The 21,643-nt window shown below is 38.1% G+C and overlaps 8 non-coding genes across 8 annotated transcripts; 4 read left to right on the top strand and 4 right to left on the bottom strand.

Annotated features, from left to right (window-relative positions):
* The first annotated feature begins 387 nt into the window (after positions 1–387).
* On the top strand, positions 388–459 carry TRNAA-UGC (transfer RNA alanine (anticodon UGC)). The gene has a single exon. It is a non-coding gene; the product is annotated as a tRNA-Ala (tRNA).
* Positions 460–4,047: 3,588 nt separating this feature from the next.
* Positions 4,048–4,120, bottom strand: TRNAA-AGC (transfer RNA alanine (anticodon AGC)). Its single transcript has one exon. It is a non-coding gene; the product is annotated as a tRNA-Ala (tRNA).
* Positions 4,121–4,463: 343 nt separating this feature from the next.
* Positions 4,464–4,537, top strand: TRNAT-AGU (transfer RNA threonine (anticodon AGU)). The gene has a single exon. It is a non-coding gene; the product is annotated as a tRNA-Thr (tRNA).
* A 7,621-nt stretch (positions 4,538–12,158) lies between these two features.
* On the bottom strand, positions 12,159–12,232 carry TRNAT-AGU (transfer RNA threonine (anticodon AGU)). The gene has a single exon. It is a non-coding gene; the product is annotated as a tRNA-Thr (tRNA).
* Positions 12,233–14,647: 2,415 nt separating this feature from the next.
* Positions 14,648–14,720, top strand: TRNAA-AGC (transfer RNA alanine (anticodon AGC)). Its single transcript has one exon. It is a non-coding gene; the product is annotated as a tRNA-Ala (tRNA).
* A 671-nt stretch (positions 14,721–15,391) lies between these two features.
* On the bottom strand, positions 15,392–15,463 carry TRNAA-UGC (transfer RNA alanine (anticodon UGC)). The gene has a single exon. It is a non-coding gene; the product is annotated as a tRNA-Ala (tRNA).
* A 431-nt stretch (positions 15,464–15,894) lies between these two features.
* Positions 15,895–15,968, bottom strand: TRNAN-GUU (transfer RNA asparagine (anticodon GUU)). The gene has a single exon. It is a non-coding gene; the product is annotated as a tRNA-Asn (tRNA).
* A 616-nt stretch (positions 15,969–16,584) lies between these two features.
* Positions 16,585–16,658, top strand: TRNAN-GUU (transfer RNA asparagine (anticodon GUU)). Its single transcript has one exon. It is a non-coding gene; the product is annotated as a tRNA-Asn (tRNA).
* The last annotated feature ends 4,985 nt before the right edge of the window (positions 16,659–21,643 follow it).

Here is a 21,643-nt window from a genome sequence, read left to right as displayed (position 1 = left end):
ATCTCCTTAACTTCTCATGTCTAATTACATACCAATTTTGGGGATTCCCATTTGGAATCTATTTCCATAGCAACACTGACTGGATTGTTTCAATAGCTTCCCAAGAAAACTTTCCATCGCCCACCTAGTCTCCTCTCTGCTACCAGAAAAACAAAAGCTCTAATGTTCAGGGTTTCTCCATTGTTTTCCATTTTTAAATGCAAAAAAAAAATAAATAAATAAATAAATAAAATGATAACGTGGGAGCGGACTTTCAGGGTCAGAAAAGGAGAATGAAAATGTGTCGATTTTTTAAGATCTCTTTAAATGCTTGTCCCATGACAACCATTCTGAGAAAATAGCTAAGACCCTCATGAAAAAAAAGCAAAAAAAGCTAAAAGGCAAATTGGGGATATAGCTCAGTGGTAGAGCGCACGCTTTGCATGTGTGAGGCCCCGGGTTCGATCCCCGGTATCTCCATTAGGTTTTTCCTGGATTCATCCTAAATTCGCTATTCTCCTTCACGAAGTTGTTAGAGAAAACTTTTCGGGATACAACTCAGTTTTGGTGGCAACTCCATTCCAGACACATTCTGGATACAACTTAGCATTGGTAGCAATACAATCTTTCGAATCCCAGAAAGGTGGCAACTCCTTTCTGAACACAAGTTAACCTTTCCAATCCCAGAAAGGTTTGGAAAAGTTAATTCAAGAAAAACTTCCTCCGGGCCATTTCATCTAGGTTTGACCCGCCAGCACTGCATCATCCATACTTGGAATTATTTTTATGCTTTTCAGACATGTCCACATAGATGATTGTCCATATAGAGGTTGACACATTGATTGCCAGAGATAGCTTAGCCTCTGGGTGGCTTTGAAAGAAAATATGGGAGAGAAGAGATATCAGGGTGCATACCAAACTGAAAGTCTACAGAGCACTTGTGCTGACTTCATTGTCAGTGAAACCTGAGCAGTATACCAGCACCGTGCCAGGAAATTGGACTGCTTCCGTTTGAATTATCTTAGAATGATTCTGAAGATTATACAAGATAAGGTACTGGACATTGAGGTTCTCCCTCAAGTCTAACTGCCCAGCTTTCCAACTCTACTGCAAAGTAAACAACTCCCATAAGTTGACCACGTAACTTGAAGGCCAAACGACTGATTATCTAAAAGGCCATTTATGGAGAACTGGCACATGGTGAGTGTTCACAGAGATCAGAAGAAGCAGTAAGAGGCTATTCTGAAGAACTTTGGTATTGATTATGACATGATGGAGATGCTGCAAAGGACCATCTAGCAATGGTATACCTGTATCAAAGAAGGCACTGTGGTCTTTGAGCAAAGCAGAATCGCAGTAGTCCAAAGAAAACATGAGATGTCCAAATCTAGATTCATCTCCATCTCATGTGTCCAAATGGACTACTTCGGCCTGACCTGTGATATAGCCTTTCAAGCTTGTATTGGATGATAAGCTGCAGTGGAATATATTTTATATCGACCCTAATACTTTGATATCTATCTGCTATTACTAAGGTAGAAAAAAAAAAAAAAAAAACAGAAAGCAATGCTGAGCTTCTTCTGTGTCTTGGTTTCTCCAGAGAGTTCAGGGGACTCCAAAACAGGAAATTCCTTTTTTTTTTTTTAATCAAGGCTTTTTATTTACAAAACATATGCACAGGTAATTTTTCAACATTGATCCTTACAAAACCTTGTGATCTAAATTTTCCCCTCCTTCCCCTCACCCTCTCCCCTAGATGGCAGGTAATTCATGTTAAATATATTAAAATATATGTTAAAACCAACATATGGATACATGTTCATACACTTATCTTGCTGCACAAGAAAAATTGGATCAAATAGGGGAAGAAAAACTGAAAAAGAAAACAAAATGCAAGCAAACAACAACAAAGTGAAAAATGCTATGTTGTGAACCATAGTCCACTCTCTGGGTGTATATGGCTCTCTTCATCACAAGATTATTCGAAATGATCTGAATCATCTCATTGTTGAAAAGAGTTGTGTCCATCAGAATTGATCTTTGTATAGTCTTCTTGTTGCCGGATACAATGACCTCCTGGTTCTGCTCATTTCATATAGCATCAGTTCATGTAAGTGTCCCCAAGCATCTCTGAAATCATCCTGCTGGTCCCAAAACAGCAAGTTCCAGCACTTGGTTACTAATAGCTGAAGACAGGCAGCTGGTTACTTTGTGCTCTATTATAGAGATGATTCTGGGTGCAAATGGTTCAAATCCCTTTTGCTGCAAACTCACTTGTGATCTATCAGAAGGCTTCCTCCTTTTCCACGGAAAGCTTCTTCACACATGCAATACTTACATTTAGGTGATGAGGTGGCTAACTGGTTAGCTAGATCAACATGTGGTTCCTCTTGCCTCAGTCTTCAAGACAACTAGAAAATTATATCATTTCTATGTTCCTGCTATTTGGTGGGATGTTTACCAAGGGCACAAAAGTATATTGGAGAAAGAGTAGCTTTATCTTCAGACAGACTTTCCTCCAGCATAGTCTTTTTCAGGCAGATCGGAAGAAGTGGGAACAGGTCACCATGCAGTATTCCTGATGGATAAGAGGGAGTGAGGGAATCAAAACTAGAGAATGCTGGCATCTATTCCCGTTAATTCTCTCTTGGAGAAGCTAGTTTACTCACAATCCAGCCCTACCAATAGAGAAGTACATCTTCGAACACCTAAAAAGATAATGCTTATGATCTTGGGGTCCATTCTCATAAAGATTCCTGTTAAAAATTGTGTAAATGCCTTTAGCAAAGTGTTCACTTTTGACACACTTAAGGATTTCAACTAGTGTAAAGTAAAAACCCTCATAGGAACAAAGGATGAAGGCAAGAGGTGATGGAACTGGCAATGGACTACGAATGCTTAGCGAGTCCTGTGCCTTGTGTCTGGAAGACTGGATTTCAAAATCGGACTCAGATATTTAATTACTTCTATTGACGGGGCAAGTCCCTTAATCTCTGTTTTCCTCAACTGTGAAATGATGACAAATTATAGCACCGATTTCCTGAACGACATAGGTATAAAGGATAAGATTCTGTAGGTCTCAGCCCTCAGTTTCCCTCCACGTCCCTGGGAGTAATTACAGTACAGTGAACTATTATTCACCCGTGTTTTGCAGCTGATGAATAATTCTGGGAACAAATATAGTTAAAAGAATACCCTCCTGGGTGGATTCTGGCCAAATCCACCAAGCACATATTATCTATATACTGGAACTAGCAGCTCCAAGAGTAAAGTTTCACTCTTGACAGATTCTGGTGGGACTGGCCCCTCTGGATTCTTTCAAGAAAGTGAAGTCAGTATTGTTAGCATTTAGCCGCCTTTGTTCCCTGAGCTATTTAAGTCACGATAGATCAATACCTAAATTGGAAAGGACTCTCTGCCTGGGACCCTCCCGGTTGGGACTCGCAGGACTGTGATCCCGGATTCCCTGGCCAGAAGCCTGCAAAGTTAGTACTTCCCAAATCGGTGACGTATTCTTTCTTCTCTCCTCCTCTACTCGATGTATCTCTTTGTATACTACCAGTTATGTTAATCATAGGATGCTGTAAGTGCTTTTATTGTAAGAACTGTACTGTCAATTCTTGTTTTCCCCTTTTTTTAAAAATTCATTTGTTATTAAACATTTTCATATAACCTGGTAAATTAGGTCTTGTTGTGGGAGCGACCCATTCTGCAGGAACAAATCATAAATCTTAGCCTAATACTTCCCAAGGTTGTTGTGAGGATCAAATGAGATAATATTTATTAAGTGCTTAGCACTTAATAAAAGTAGGCTCTTAAGAAGTGCTTGTTTCCGTCCTTTTCTGCTTTGTGCCTCCGTGTGCCATATGCAGTTTTTGCTCTTCCTTCCCACAGCCTATTTCTATTTTCTTGAACTTCCATTAGGAGCATTCTCGGAGTACCAAATAGAAGCCAAGAAGAACACCAGAGAAAGAATGGTGGGATTCCTGTTTGATAGCCTCCCTCCCGGAAATATGGATGATGTAGGAAGGAAGGCATCTGATATCCTGTCGCTGGAGGAATCAAAAGTGGAGGATGCGGGTATCGATCCCGCTACCTCTCGCATGCTAAGCGAGCGCTCTACCATTTGAGCTAATCCCCCGCCTCACAGGTGCTTTTTTGGAGGCATTCTAACTGAATCTAGAGAGCCACATCCTTTAATGCTTGTCCCTGTTTACTGAGAATTTAAGATGAAAAAGGGACTTGTGGTGACTGGGGGTCATTAGAGACCCGAGGAAAAAACAATGATGGGGGAAAGCTCAAGGAGGGACAAGTATACATACAGGGCAGCGGCCGACTTGAAAATAAAGATTTCCTTTACATAAGGAAATAAGGAAAAGAAATCTCCTGTATTTCTCCACATCGAACATCCACGAAATAAAGCAGTTTTGAACATGGCTTTTTTTTTTTTTTTTAGCGGTTGGTTTGAAATCTGTCAACACGTCGGCTCCGTGGCTTAGTTGGTTAAAGCGCCTGTCTAGTAAACAGGAGATCCTGGGTTCGAATCCCAGCGGGGCCTTTTGTTTTCAAAGCCTCGTATCCCCAAATCCAGTGAAAATCTAGGAGCTACAGGGATGTTTCCCAGCTGGGCCTTATTGCTTTTTTTTTTTTTTTTTTTTTTTTTTTTTTTTTGGTCGCTGCTGCCCAGAACTCCAGCATTTCGACTCAATCTCTATAGGGCAAGGAGAAAGGAATAGCTGAACGAGGGCGTGAGATCTTCCTTCCTTAGGACCTTAAGAAGAAACTGAGATTAGTCACTTTAACCTCACCTGCCCCGGCCAGTGACTTAAAATTGATCAGCCACAGCAGTTTGCTAACTTTTAGGCTTGGAAATTTTAAAGTAGCATTTGAGGCCTGATGTAAGAAACTATTTTCTAAAATGGAGCCATCCAAAATTGAAATAGACTTTGCAGAATGATAAGAGATTCTTCCTCACTGGAGATTTCCCAATTAAAATCAGAATGACCATTAAAGGGATAGGATATCTTGGGGGGAATGTTAAGAATCCCAATTATTTCACAGCACCTTGATGGATTAGACTGGTGGTCTAATATTAGAAACCAACCTTCCATTGAAAGTCAAATTAAATATAAGAAAGTATGCAAGGACACCGTTAAGTGGAAGGTCTTAGTCAGATGTAGTGACAAATACTTGTTATTTTGCATGAGAACCTGTAGTTTTGTCTAAAAGGAATTCTTCTTTAATTATAAAGGTATTTTCTCACTTCCCCTTGTCTCCTGACCTCAAATAGGAAAAGTTTTCTTTTAACTCAGCTGCTTATACCCTATATATTCTTCTTTCCTTCCGGGGCTATTATCCCTCTTTTGATATCTATCCTCTCTTTTGAAATACATTATTTATCTATCCTAAGTTGCTGCCTATTGGTTGTGCACTTTAAGAAGGCCTGAAAGGTTGTTTTAAAAAATCTCTACCCCATGAAGCTGAAATCATCATTCTTTAATACTGTAGTGACCCACAGTCATCTGATTTTCAAAAAGTCTCACTGTCCAGACTTTAACAAGAGCAGAAATTGAATCCACAGGGAAAAAGCAAAATTAATAGTAGTCCATGAGCGAACCACTCAAACCTTATCTCCCAAATAGCTAAAGTCTATTTCATGTTGGTTTCAGGAATTTTTGGACATGAAAATGAACGGCAAGCAAGCTAGCTGTATCCGGGATTTAGAATGTGTTAGGAAATATTAGGCAGAAAGGGCACGATCTGCCCTTAAAGAACCAAAAAGAATGAGATTTCTTGCTCAGATATTCTGGGTGACCAAACTCGAAATCCAAAGGAACAGAAAGGAACATATTCATTCCAAAGGCATCAGGATTCACCCCAGACTTCCTGGGGCACAGCCAAGATGGTGGAGAAGGCACACACAACTCTCTAAGCTCCTCTCATTCCCTTCATAACCAACTATTTAATCCAACCTCAAAAATAATTCTTCACTGCTTAAATTCATGAAGATTAGAAGCACTACAATTTACTAGCCGAAGTCAATCTGGAAGATTGCGAGGAAAGGGCACTTTCCCAGCTCGGCCCTACAGGCCTGAGTTACTCCCGGGTGAGGAACTCTTTCCCAGAGCACTCCAGTACCTCGCTGCTTTTTGTAGCTGGCTGGCAGGACAGCTACCCGTCCATACACCTTTCACTGATCTGCAGAGGAAGCTGGTAACCTCCTGGCTCTGAAGGCAGACCCTACAGGCTTTAACAAAATGAGTAAAAAAATCAAAAGAACGATTGATAGTTTCTATACAGAAAAAGAACAGCTTTTCAACCCTGAAGAGACTAATAGCAGACAATCTCCAGATAATTGTTGGTCTCCAATACAAAAGGCTCTCCTAGAAGAGACTATTAAAAGCCTTAAAAGAGAACTAGAAGAAAAATGGGGAAAGGAAAGAGAAGCTGTGCAAGAGAGCAACAACTTCCTAAAATGTGAATTGGAAAAGATAAAAAACTCCCAAGAAGTGCAGGGAAACAGAATTTGCGAATTGGAAAAAGAAAATAACTCACTAAAAAAAAAAAAAAAAATTAGTGAAATGGAAAAAAATTCCATAGAGCAAAACAACTCAATTGGACATATACAAAAAGAAGTAAAAAAAGCTAATGAAGAAAATAACTCACTAAAAATCAGAACTGAACAAATAGAAATGACTGATTCATTGAGACATCAAGAATCAATCAAGCAAAACCAAAAAAATGAAAGATTGGGAAAAAATGTCAAATATTTACTTGGAAAAAAAAAACAGACCTGGAAAATAGATCTGGGAGATCTGAGGATCATTGGACTACCCGAAAATTATGATGAAAAAAAGAGCCTAGATACTATTTTACAGGAAATCATCAACGAGAACTGCCCAGAAGTAATAGAACCAGAAGGGAAAACAGGCGTTGAAAGAATTCATCGAACACCTTCTGAAAAAGACCCTAAAATAAAGATTCCAAGGAATATTATGGCCAAACTTCAGAATTTTCAGACTACAGAAAAAATTTTACAAGCAGTCAGGAAAAAACAGTTCAAATACCGAGAAGCCATGATAAGGGTCAGGCAAGATCTGGCTGCCTCAACATTAAAGGATCGAAAGGCCTGGAATCAGATTTTCCGAAAGGCGAAAGAGCTTGGAATGCAGCCAAGAATAAACTACCCAGCTAAGCTGAGTATTTTTTTCCATGGAAGAAGATGGACATTTAATGAAATAGAGGAATTCCATCTGTTTCTAAGGAAAAAACCAGACTTAAACAAAAAATTTGATCTCCAACAACAGGACTCAAGAGAAGTAGAAAAAGGTAAAAGGAACTCTTGAGAACTGTATTTCTGTTGTGGATATACATAAAAACCATATGTATAATTGGATTTTACCGATATAACATAAAAAAGGGAAGTAGAAATGAAAAGGGGATAGTGTCAGAAAAAGGGAAGAGGGGAGATAAAAAGAGGAAAACTGCATGCGACGATGAGGCAAAGGAAACCTATCATATATGAGGGAACTTAGAAAGGGGGAGGAACTTTGTGTGAATCCTACTCTCATCAGAGTTGCCTCAAAGAGGAAATAATTGACATATTTGTTTTACAGCGATTCTTCTCTCACTTCATTAAAAAGTGGGAGAGGAAAAGGGAGAAGGAAAAAGAGAAATAAGGGAAGGGTACAAGAAAGGAGAAGGGATTCAAAGGGAGGAGGGAGGGATACTAAGGAGGGAGAGCTGCATGACGTAAGTGGGAACAATAAGTTTAATACTAGGGAAGAAGGGAAGGAGGGCAAGAAAAAGAAAAGTATAATCTGGGGATATTAGGATGGCAGGAAATGCAGAATTAGTAAATGTGAATGGGATGAACTCTCCCATAAAGAGGAGGCAGATGGCAGACTGAATCAAAAGTCAGAACCCTACAATCTGTTTACAGGAAATACATTTAAAACAAGGAGATACATACAGAGTAAAGGTAAAAGGCTGAAGCAGAATCTATTATGCTTCAGGTGAAGTCAAAAAAAGCAGGGGTAGCCATCCTTATCTCAGATCAAGCAAAAGCAAAGATTGATCTAATTAAAAGAGATAAGGAAGGAAACTATATCTTGCTAAAGGGTTCTATAGACAATGAAGCAATATCAATATTAAACATATATGCACCAAGTGGTATAGCATCTAACTTCCTAAAGGAGAAGTTAAAAGAGTTGTGAGAAGAAATAGACAGCAAAACTATAATAGAGGGAGATCTCAATCTTGCACTCTCAGATTTAGATAAATCAAATCACAAAACAAATAAGAAAGAAATTAAAGAGGTAAATAGAATATTAGAAAAATTAGGTATGATAGATCTCTGGAAAAAACTGAATGGTGACAGAAAGGAGAAGACTTTCTTCTCAGTAATTCATGGAACCTACACAAAAATTGACCATATATTAGGACATAAAGACCTCAAAATTAAGTGCAGGAAGGCAGAAATAGTAAATGCTTTCTTTTCAGATCACAATGTAATAAAAACTACATTCAACAAAAAGTTAGGTGTAAATAGACCAAAAAGTAATTGGAAACTAAATAATCTCATCTTAAAGAATGATTGGGTGAAACAGCAAATTATAGACACAATTAATAATTTCACTCAAGATAATGACAATGATGAGACGTCATACCAAAATTTATGGGATGCAGCCAAAGCGGTAATAAGGGGAAATTGTATATCCTTAGAGGCTTACTTGAATAAAATAGAGAAAGAGAAGATCACTGAATTGGGCCTGCAGCTTAAAAAGCTAGAAAAAGACCAAATTAAAACCCCCCAATCAATTACTAAATTTGAAATTCTAAAATCAAAAGGAGAAATTAATAATATAGAAAGTAAAAAAGCTATTAAACTAATAAATAAAACTAAGAGTTGATTTTATGAAAAAACCAATAAAATTGATAAACCTTTGGTAAATCTGATTAGAAAAAGGAGAGAGGGAAATCAAATTAGTAGTCTTAAAAATGAAAAGGGAGAATTTTCCACAGATGAAGAGGAAATTAAAGAAATAATAAGGGGTTACTTTGCCCAACTTTATGCCAATAAATTTGATAACCTAAGCGAAATGGATGACTACCTCCAAAAATATAGGCTTCCCAGATTATCAGAAGAAGAAGTAAATTGCTTAAATAGTCCCATTTCAGAAAAAGAAATAGAACAAGCTATTAATCAACTCCCTAAAATAAAATCCCCGGGACCAGATGGATTCACATGTGAATTCTACCAAACATTCAAAGAACAATTAGCCCCAATGCTTTATAAATTATTTGAAAAAATAGGGAATGAAAGAGTCCTACCAAATTCCTTTTATGACACAGACATGGTACTGATACCTAAACCAGGTAGGTTGAAAACAGAGAAAGAAAATTATAGACCAATCTCCCTAATGCATATTGATGCTAAAATCTTAAATAAGATATTAGCAAAAAGACTACAGAAAATCATCCCCAGGATAATACACCATGATCAAGTAGGATTTATACCAGAAATGCAAGACTGGTTCAATATTAGGAAAACTATCAGTATAATTGGCCATGTTAATAATCAAATTAACAAAAACCATATGATCATCTCAATAGATGCAGAAAAAGCATTTGATAAAATCCAACATCCATTCCTATTAAAAACTCTTGAGAGTATAGGAAAAAATGGACCTTTCCTTAAAATAATCAGTAGCATCTATTTAAAACCAGCAGTAAGCATCATATGTACCGGGGACAAACTGCAATCATTCCCAAAAAGATCAGGAGTGAAACAAGGTTGCCCATTATCACCGTTACTATTTAATATTGTATCAGAAATGCTAGCTTTGGCAATAAGAGTTGAGAAAGAGATTAAAAGAATAAGAATAGGCAATGAGGAAACCAAATTATCACTCTTTGCTGATGATATGATGGTATACTTAGAGAACCCCAGAGACTCTACTAAAAAGTTATTAGAAACAATCCACACCTTCAGCAAAGTTGCAGGATACAAAATAAACCCATATAAGTCATCAGCATTCTTATATATCACTAACAAAACCCAACAGTTAGAGTTACAAAAAGAAATTCCATTTAAAGTAACTACTGATTGTACAAAATATTTAGGAATCTATCTGCCAAAGGAAAATCAGAAACTTTATGAGCAAAACTACAAAACACTTTCCACAAAATTAAGTCTGATCTAACCAACTGGAAAAATATTAAATGCTCTTGGATTGGGTGAGCAAATATAATAAAGATGACAATACTACCTAAACTAATCTATTTATTTAGCACTATACCAAATCAGACTCCCAAAAAACTACTTTGTTGACCTAGAAAAAATAACAACAAAGTTCATATGGAAAAACAAAAGGTCAAGAATTTCAAGGGAATTAATGAAAAAAAAAATCAAATGAAGGTGGCCTAGCTGTCCCAGATCTAAAATTATATTATAAAGCAGCAGTTACTAAAACCATCTGGTATTGGCTAAGAAATAGACTAGTTGATGAATGGAATAGGGTAGGTTCAAAGGACAAAACAGCCAATAACTTTAATAATGTAGTGTTTGATAAACCCAAAGACCCCAGTTTTTGGGATAAGAATGCAATATTTGACAAAAATTGCTGGGAAAATTGGAAATTAGTATGGCAGAAACTAGGTATTGACCCACACTTAACACCGTACACCAAGATAAGGTCAAAATGGGTTCATGACCTAGGCATAAAGAATGAGATTATAAATAAATTGGAAGAGCATAGGATAGTTTACCTCTCAGACCTGTGGAAGAGGGAGGAATTTATGACCAAAGAAGAACTAGAGACACACACAGTAGAAAATTTTGATTATATCAAATTGAAAAGTTTTTGTACAAACAAAACAAATGCAGACAAGATTAGAAGGGAAACAATAAACTGGGAAAACATTTTTACAGTCAAAGGTTCTGATAAAGGCCTCATTTCCAAAATATATAGAGAATTGACTCTAATTTATAAGAAATCAAACCATTCTCCAATTGACAAATGGTCAAAGGATATGAACAGACAATTCTCAGATGAAGAAATTGAAACTATTTATAGCCATATGAAAATATGCTCCAAATCATTATTAATCAGAGAAATGCAAATTAAGACAACTCTGAGATATCACCACACACCTGTCAGATTGGCTAGAGTGACAGGGAAAAATAATGTAATGTTGGAGGGGATGTGGGAAAACAGGAACACTGATACATTGTTGGTGGAATTGTGAACACATTCAGCCATTCTGGAGAGCAAATTGGAACTATGCTCAAAAAGTTATCAAACTGTGCATACCCTTTGATCCAGCAGTGTTTCTACTGGGCTTATACCCCAAAGAGATACTAAAGAAGGGAAAGGGACCTGTATGTGCCAAAATGTTTGTGGCAGCCCTGTTTGTAGTGGCTAGAAGCTAGAAAATGAATGGATGCCCATTAATTGGAGAATCGTTGAATAAATTGTGGTATATGAATGTTATGGAATATTATTGTTCTGTAAGGAATGATCAGCAGGATGAATACAGAGAGGAATGGCGAGACTTACATGAACTGATGCTAAGTGAAATGAGCAGAACCATGCTCATATATACCTCAACAACGATACTATTTGAGGATTATTCTGATGGAAGTGGATCTCTTCGATAAAGAGAGCTAATTCAGTTTCAATTGATCAAGGATGGACAGAAGCAGCTACACCCAAAGAAAGAGCACTGGGAAATAATATAAACTGCTTGCATTTTTATTTTTCTTCCCGGGTTATTATACCTTCTGAATCCAATTCTCTCTGTGCAACAAGAAAACTGTTCTGTTCTGCACACATATATTGTATCTAGGATATAGTGTAACCTATTCAACATGTAAACGACTGCTTGCCATCTGGGGGAGGGGCTGGAGGGAGAGAGGGGAAAAATCGGAACAGAAGTGAGTGCAAGGGATAATGCTGTAAAAAATTACCCTGGCATGGGTTCTGTCAATAAAGTTATTTAAAGAATAACACACACACACACACACACACACACACACACACACAAAAGGATTCACCCCAGAACAACTGAGCCAGGCTGGAGCAAATCATGGGGAAAATGGAAATAACGATGAACAGATAGATAGATTCTGTCAAAGGAATAAAATTGGTAGGAAGTTTTGGACCAAAGGTCAAAAAAGGCCCCGCTGGGATTCGAACCCAGGATCTCCTGTTTACTAGACAGGCGCTTTAACCAACTAAGCCACGGAGCCAAGTCGAAAACTCCTACTGAATCGATAGTAAAAAAGCATGACTCTTTTCTTTATTGTTTCCTGTCCAAGAGAATTAGGCCGAACAACGAAGCTTTCGACTTTCTCTTCTGTTTCATCTCTACTCGGAATTCCTAATCTTTTCCTTGTAGTTCAGAAAATCGAAGCAAAATTTCAACCTCAAGTCTGCAAGCACTTTCCTCCCCTTTCTTTCTACTTGTCTTCTCTACTCCGATTTCACACAATTATAAACTTTTAGCAGTCCAAGGGACCCACAAATAAGATACGTCGTCCACGCTGAAGTTAAGAAAAAGAAGAAAGGCAGAGTGGTTATATTCTTAGAGAAATGAGTTAACTCTTATCAGGAATAAGACAATTCTTGAGAAGAGACTTAAATTAGCATAAGATGAAACTGAATGGTGGGTCTGTCTTTTCAGAAATAAAGAGAAAGCAGTAATTGTAGAGATGGCTTTGTGTCCTTTCTCACAGGCAATACATGGGAAATAAGTTTTATAATAATATATGTTTTATATTATTATAATATAATAAGTTTTTAAAGTGTTTATGTCTGTTGTATTGCTTGCTTTACTGTTCATAAATAGTAATCACTAACACTGATGGTTATTTAAACCTAGGACAATAGGGTGTGAGTGGAAGTTGAGATACAGAGAGGTGAGTCTATAGGGAAAGAAGTTTCTCCAGTATATTAAAAACACACATTTCACGAAATACTTGAAAAAAGCTATTATGCACGAGAGATTTTACAAGGTCTTCTTAAATCTGAGTTCCGGCAATGAAGAAATTTTTTATTGCTTGTTTTGGAAAAGACCTATGATTTTATGGGTGTAGAGAACTTCCTGTATTAACCAACTCAGATAAGTGATTTTTCTGCAGTCCATATTCTTAATCTGAATGAAATTGCTTGGTAGATTGCTACGCTGTTTCTGAAGTAGGATCCTGAGCCTAGGTTTCCATTAAGTTGATTAGGGACTCACTGCCTCTATAAGAGATTGCCTGGGGAAGAAATATTCATCATCAAGGGAAGAAAGTCACTAACGAACTGACAAATCAAAGAATTGGTCACCACTCAAACACATTCACTGTTTAACTTTACGTCAGGCATGCTATTATGTTCCACGGATTTTTTCTCTCTCTTTCTTATTTACTATAGGCTTGCTGATATTTAAAAGAAAATATCAAGAAAGACTTGAGAGAATTGAAAACATTTTCAATTATTCTTGCAACCGATCCAGGATGTGTATCCTTTTTACTTCACTGTCGCAGCACCTTCCTCTCCTTTCCCCATTCTCTGGCATACCCCAATGCGTGATTGTTCAATTCCCGGGTCCCCGATTTACTTTGTTCCTCGGCGACCCATCTGTCTTCAATCAGATTTATTGAGCACCTTTTTTAATACGGGCCAACCTGCCTTCAATCATACATATTGAGCATCTTTTAATGCGAGCCAACCACTCGAATTCAGATCCGGACTCCGAGAAGTGTTTTCCCTGATTTTTGGTATGTCATCCGTGGGAGTGGATTCCAGGCAATTCAGCCCAGAGGTATAGTTTCCCAAGATCCTCACAGATTCCCCGCTAAGAGTCGCCAAAGGTCTGGCACCACCCAAGTCTTCACTTTCAAGTCGGCCTACTAGTTGCTCTTAACTTTCTCCTGGCTCTTTCTCCTCTGCTATCTCTGGTTTCTTTGAATTCTCAGCAGTAGGCGAGGCAGGATACTAAAGTTTGAGGCCTTCTAAATTTTGTAGGAATAGCCTAAAAAGGTGACTAACGGGACGGGGGATTAGCTCAAATGGTAGAGCGCTCGCTTAGCATGCGAGAGGTAGCGGGATCGATGCCTGCATCCTCCACTTTTGACTTGCTTTCTACCTGTTGCAATTGAATTTGAAACTGATCCTCCACCTTTGACTTGATTTCTAGCTGTTTCAATTGAATTTGAAATTAATCTTCCATTTTTGACTTGATTTCTAGCTGTTGAAATTGAAAAAAGTTAATTAATCAGCCTAGAGAAATTCGGTCCGAGTACCGGGGTCAGAGTTTGACTGAAAAACCACTACAAGGACAAGGACACAGGCACACTTTTAGGAAATTGAGGGGTGGGGGAGAGTATGTGGAGGGAGAGAAATGCATAATTCAGTTTTCTTCGCCTTTTGAACTTCGCCTATAGATGGATTAAAGATAAACAGTTCTTGTACTCGTGAGGACATTTCACATCGAAAAAGTCGGAGACGTGTAAGTTAATAGCAGGTAAATTCTATGCAAATAGTGTTTAGTAATTTTTTTGAAACAGGAATTTTCGTAAAGATTGATCACTTGGTAACAACCCTTCTTTCTCTCATCTGTTTAGACACCAGCTTCTGGATTTTCGTTTGATGTGGTGTGTAAAATAGCAATTTTTGTGGGGGGATTAGCTCAGATGGTAGAGCGCTCGCTTAGCATGCGAGAGGTAGCGGGATCGATACCCGCATCCTCCACTTTTGATTTCCTTGATTGTTTATTCACAGTGGGAGAGAGAGAGACGGCTTGAGGATTTTATCAGTGAGCTGTTTTCTTCCTCTCCTCTTCTCTTCATATACTTCAGGGTCTCTCTCCAGATCCTTCCTCAATGATTACATCATTCGTAATCTTAAAATTGGACATCCAATCTTAAGGAGAAAGCAGGGAAGAATGCACCAGTGAGATGCGCTGGGGGCGAAAAAAAAAATCTAGGGGGAAAGAGGGGCAACAAAACCACACTGTGGACTCTATTGGGGAAAGGATAGTATTTATCAGATTCTATAGAAGGGAAAGGATAGCATTTATCAGATTCTATAGAGAGGAAAGGATAGTATTTATCAGATTCTATCTGACTTCTTGAGAGCATGAGTGAGGCTGTGCTAAAGAGAAGTCCCCCCCCCCCCGCCTTTTTTTTTTGTCTGCAGAAGCCCTTTCTTCTGGATGTCTCCTGTGACCGTGTAAACGTTAGGCATTTCTCCAAAGGACTCTTACTTGCAGCAACAGTGACGCTGCTTTCTTTTGGGTATCCCTAAAACATCAACATTTCTAAATCCCAAACAGTGGATACGAGAAATACATGGGAAAGAAGGAACACGAAAGGGATCTGGGGAACGGAAATTTGTAGAGAGACGAATCACAAGAAAACTAGTGGAGATGCCGGGGATCGAACCCGGGGCCTCACACATGCAAAGCGTGCGCTCTACCACTGAGCTACATCCCCTACCTTTTCAGTAAGGGGGCATCAATTTCCTTAATCAGGATGTCATGTTTTCTCTGGAGGAATGAGATAGAATGAATAATGTTACTTGAAGACATATCAATGCCATTTGGATCCAGTGATCATAGAATTTTCCATCTCCTTTCCTATCCCTAAATGTTGAGCCATTCATGACCATTTTATGGAAGAGTCTCTTAGCATTCAGAAATGGTTACATGGAGAACCAAGACAAATACTAGGGGGAAAAAAAACTAGCATCATAAGCAAATGGAGGTGCTGGTTAACGAAAGGTGGTCTATATACATACAATTTCTGTTTTATCTTTACTTCGTCCTTTGAGTGAGGAGAAATTAGTTGAATTGGTTAAATTGACAGTTTTAAGCAAAGATGTTGCCTGAGTTGAAATCTTTTAATGACTTTTTAAAAACAGCTCCCGTCCCTGGGTGGGCTCGAACCACCAACCTTTCGGTTAACAGCCGAACGCGCTAACCGATTGCGCCACAGAGACGCCGTAAGAAGTGGTTCTCGGAGAACTAATCCGGACAAAAACTACATCTTGTTCTACTTGTCCTGAAAACGGGGTTCCCAGTAAGACTGCAAGTCCTCCGAGTTATATTCGAAATCTGAAAATCACGTTCAGAAAACAAGTCACAGGAAGAAGGAAAATTCAGATTTTACCATTTGAGATTCCTTTTCCTTCCCTTTTGGTCAAAGCAGGAAAAATCCCAAACTGCTTCTCTCCTAGCAACACGCACTGGGCTCGTTTCAGGGAGTAGGGAAGCATCTTGAAGCTAGTGATGTCCAAGCTGTAAGAGGGAGGGAATGAGGAAAGTCAAATAAGGAGTTCTTCTCCCCCCCCCCCCCTCCCCATCTCGGGAAAGAAAACATAATGGGAATCCTCGTGACTGGTTTGTTGTATCTCGGGCTCTCAGAGTGGGAGATGCGTCTATTGGAAGGAATCAGAATTCCTTGTTGGTATTTTATGGTTTATGTTTGTTCAAAATGATGGCTGAAGTTAGTAGGCTATTAGAAAAACTTTACCATCCTCATTTTTAGAGTGGAAGAGGGAAACAGAAATGGGGAAAAATCTTTACTACTTCTGGTCTATCCGCTCGTACGGTGTTGTCTCTGTGGCGCAATCGGTTAGCGCGTTCGGCTGTTAACCGAAAGGTTGGTGGTTCGAGCCCACCCAGGGACGGCCTTTGCTTTATTCATTGTAATACTAAGCACCTTTCACCCTCTTGGGCGTTGTACTTAGCCGGTTTCGGTTTTGCCCAGTCTTCTAGTGCTCCTGACTCGCTGATCATTTTACTTGACCTCCTCTACTTAGAGACTTTTCTTCTTCTCCTTTCTCTTTAACAGTCCTTTTTCTGACCGGGATTTCTGCTTCTGAAATCAAGTATAGAATTGGCTACAGAAGAGGAGACAGAAAACCATTGAAAGAAACCATTGAAAATATAATCCTCCAGAAGCAGAAAGAGGAGCAAGTGATCGACTGTTAAAAAGCGCCTGAAGAGTTTCGTGATAGCTAGAAATTGAACATTTCAGGGCTGTCCTCCTGTTGATAAATGGCCACATGATGGTACAGACATGTAATGAACTGTTATTATGCCTGAGGGAACGATCAAAAGGACCATCTCAGAGCAAAATAGGGAGACCTTTGGCAACCGACACTGAGTGAAGTGAAGATAACATTGTAGAGAGTAACAATCTTAAAACCAGTATAAAAATCAGATCAACAAATAAAGTAAGGCATTTATTGAAGCTCAAAGAATCGCGATCCAGATCAATCACTGTCTTAACACAGTGTTTAGTGAGGGGAGTCGCAAACAAATCATAACACGCCCAGGAGAGGCGGCTAGGTAGATAATTGGAAATGGGTGGAGGGGAGCAAGTCCCAAGTTATATATTGCACAGAATCGGTTTAGGTTGCTTCTAGCCAACAGAGACAGTCCGATGATCATTTCCCTAGCTACGAGCACAGAATAGTCAAACTGCAGGAAGACAGAGGTTGCAGAAGTATCCTTGGGGCTGTTTCTGAACTGGAACAAGGGCATTTAGAAACTGCGGATCTCATCAGAAATTCCCAGGGCGGATTAGAAATTGCTTGTCAGAATAGCGTAGGGCGGCCTACCCAAGAACTGACACAATATTGAAAAGCTTTCGAACTGATCAATACAATGATAAACTACAGATCTCGAGGTCTGAAGAAGAATATCACTATTCTTCTGATAATTGATGAACTTTAAATGTCAACGAGACAGAGAAACAGACGCCTTGGAAGTGTGTGCTTGCGTGCATGTGCGTGTGCGCGCATTTGCATGTGTGTGTGTGTGTGTAGAGGGAGGAACCATTACACAAACTTCCAGGGTTCATCGTTTGTTGTAATTTTTAGCAAGTTTTTCGTGACATTCACCTTACATTTGCCACTTCAGAACTTCCACCCATTGCTAGTAAATTCTAATCCCTTGACTAAAGTAACGATTTTATTCCTGTTCCAAGGGATAGTCCTTAAAGTTCGAAAATAGCTATCTATTGTGCTATCCAACACCTCCACCATTCCACCTTAGAATTCAGTAATACCAGCTTGGGACAACAACAACACAACAATAGTTTATTTTGAGCAATTGGGAAAATAAAACTTAAGAAAGAATTGTTCATGCCGATCCCTAGAAACAGATAAATATGGGAATGGGAAGAAGCAGTGGAAGGGATTCTACAATTTACTTGGTTGTGTCTCTGAGCACATTTGGTAGTAGTCCCTGAAACTTTTCTATCAGGCTTTGACTCTCACTATCATTGGGTTACTGCTAGTGAAGCTCGGGTTTGAGCTTCCTTTGAGTGATTGTCCAGGGTGGGAGCCACAACCTTTCCTAATTGGGAATATTTGAAATCTGTCCAAGGATTAAGGAATAAATGCCCGTAAATAAAAATGATCCAACAAAGAAATTAAGTTATTACAGAGGGAGGGAGTTTTTCATGAATTGAGTTGAAGAAGAACCTGGGTGAGAGATCTGGGTTATTCCATGAATAGTTACCTGCTTAAGACATGGAGCAGCAGCAAATTAATTGTGCATTATTTTTCCAAGATTAAGATTGTATACAATGGCAATAGCACCTTTTTGCAATTCCATTTAAGCCTAATGACATTTCCAATGATTCGCAGTATGAAAGTATGACAACTTTTGCCGGATTATTACTAAAAAATATTTGTCGTCCAATCTCATAATTGTATTTTTTTTCCCCCTGAGAAATTCCGAAAAAAAAATGGGAAGGTTCATCACTTGGAAATAACAACTCACATTTATGTAGCATCTTTGCCTTTCTCAAATGATTTTCTCACAATAACAGTGCACAAAATATAACAAATACTAACCTACTGCTCCAGTAAATTGGAATATAACCTGTCAAACAACAAAAAAGATTGAGAAATCATGGCTACATAGACTGAAAGCCATTGAATTTCTGTTCTCTCTTTCACCTCACCCCAACAACTTTCAAATGTACTAGTGTGCTTACTCATCCAAAAGAACCAGGGGTTTAAGCAAACAAACAGCCACAAAATTTCCTTTGCTTCTACTAGCACTAATACAGGAAAGAGTCACTATTCTAATAAGTTATAATACAATTTGTATCATAGTTTAAATATGAGACATGCTTTGGGAATGAGTTCAAGTCTATCCCCCATTTTCTTAGTACTTCTGAATTCCATTCAGGTAACACAAGGGAGATTTCATCTTAACTTAATTTCACTTGCTCATACAGATCAATGGAAAAGGGGGGGAAATGACCAAGCAAGAGACAGAGAGCATTATGAAATGTAAAATGGATAATTCTGAATATATTAAATTAAAAAGATTTTGCCCAGATAAAACCAATGCAACCAAAATTAGATAGAAAGTGCAGAGCTGGGAATTCCCCTCCCCGTCACTCCCCAAACACACACAGGAACTGTCTCTGATCAAGGTCTAATTTCTATAGAGAATGGAGTCAAATTTATAATAATACGAATCATTTCCCAGTTGATAAATGTTCCAAAGGTATGAAGAAGCAGTTTTCAAATGGAGAAATAAAAGCTACCCCCAGTCATATGAAAAAATGCTCTATATCATTATTGACCAGAGATATGTAAATTAAAACAACTTGGAGCACTAATACATTGTTGATTGAGTTATGAATTGATACAACCAGTCTTAAGAAAAAAATGTGAAATTGTGCTGAAATTTCTATAAAACTACATATACCCTTTAAAACAGGAATACCACTACTAGTCTGTATCCCAAAATGATTTTTAAAAAGAGAAAACATATTGATAATTACTCTTTGTTATGGTGGCAAAGAATTGGAAATTGAGGGGAAATCCATCAATTGGGAAGTAGCTGAAGAAGTTGTGGTATATGATTATAAAGGAATATTATTGTGCTATAAGAAATGACAAGCAAGAAGATTTCAGAAAAACCTAAAAAGATCACATAAACTAATACAAAGTGAAGTGAGCAAACCCAGAACAGTAATAGCAGTATTGTATGATAATCAATTGTGAATGACTTAGGTATTCTCAGCAATACAATTATATAAGATAATTCCAAGGACTTTTGATAAAAAATGCTCTCCACTTTCAGGGAAAGAACTGAGGGAGTCTGAATAAACATTGATGCATACTATTTTTCACTTTCTTTAGCTTTTATAGTGATTTTTTTCTTTCCTTTTGGTTTGTCTTTTTTCACACCATGTTTAATATAGAAATATGTTTTCCATGATTGCAAATGTGTAACCTATATCAACTTGCTTGCATTTTCAATGAGAGGATAGGGGAAGGTGAGAGGGAGAGAATTTAAAGCCCAACATAAACAATTTTTTTTTTTTTTACATTTTACATGCATTTCAAAAAATTATTATTTTAAAACATTTTACTTGCTTACAAACAATCCATTTTGATCACTTTAATGCTTCACTAAGAACTCCCATAGAACCTTTTTGTTATCCTGACTTTTTGGCACTCCAAACCTGGAAAATCTTATGCCTGGACAAACCAATCACATGATTTGTCCTGTATTCCTTTACTGCTTCTGAACATTATTGGAGAAAAACCACAAAAATGGATCTTCTGTAGGGCCTAGTAACTGATAGGCTGTAAGAGGTGAGGGAGAGGAAAGACTGCAAAATATGTTATCAGTTCCAGACATTAAGTGAATAGATGTTATGATAGACCAAAAAAATGAAAGCGGGGGAGAGGGGATAGTAGAACTAGGGAGAAAAAAAATAGACTGGGTTTTGGATATGTTGAGCTCCTTTTACAGAATGTAATGGGCCAAGAAACATTTTGAAAAGGATGCATACATTCTCCAATTGATAAATGGTCAAAGGATATGAACAGACAATTCTCTCTCTTTTTTTTTAAATTTTTATTTAATAATTACTTTATATTGACAGAATCCATGCCAGGGTAATTTTTTTTTTTTTTTACAACATTATCCTTTGCACTCATTTCTGTTCCAATTTTTTTCCCCTCCCTCCCTCCACCCCCTCCCCTAGATGGCAAGCAGTCCTTTATATGTTGGATATGTTGTAGTATATACTAGATACAATATATGTTTGCAGAACCGAACAGTTCTCTTGTTGCATAGGGAGAATTGGATTCAGAAGGTATAAATAACCCGGGAAGAAAAACAAAAATGCAGATAGTTCACATTCGTTTCCCAGTGTTCTTTCTTTGGGTGTAGCTGCTTTTGTCCGTCATTTATCAATTGAAACTCAATTAGGTCTCTTTGTCAAAGAAATCCACTTCCATCAAAATATGTCCTCATACAATATCGTTGTCGAAGTGTATAATGATCTCCTGGTTCTGCTCATTTCACTTAGCATCAGTTCATGTAAGTCTCGCCAGTCCTCTCTGTATTCATCCTGCTGGTCATTTCTTACAGAACATTAATATTCCATAACATTCATATACCACAATTTACCAGCCATTCTCCAATTGATGGGCATCCATTCATTTTCCAGTTTCTAGCCACTACAAATAGGGCTGCTACAAACATTTTGGCACATACAGGTCCCTTTCCCTTCTTTAGTATTTCTTTGGGATATAAGCCCAATAGAAACACTGCTGGATCAAAGGGTATGCACAATTTGATAATTTTTTGGGCATAATTCCAGATTGCTCTCCAGAATGGTTGGATTCGT

The sequence above is a fragment of the Antechinus flavipes genome, chromosome 6, assembly GCF_016432865.1.
Source record: "Antechinus flavipes isolate AdamAnt ecotype Samford, QLD, Australia chromosome 6, AdamAnt_v2, whole genome shotgun sequence".
NCBI lineage: Eukaryota > Metazoa > Chordata > Mammalia > Dasyuromorphia > Dasyuridae > Antechinus > Antechinus flavipes.
This window is presented reverse-complemented; position numbering and strand designations above follow the sequence as displayed.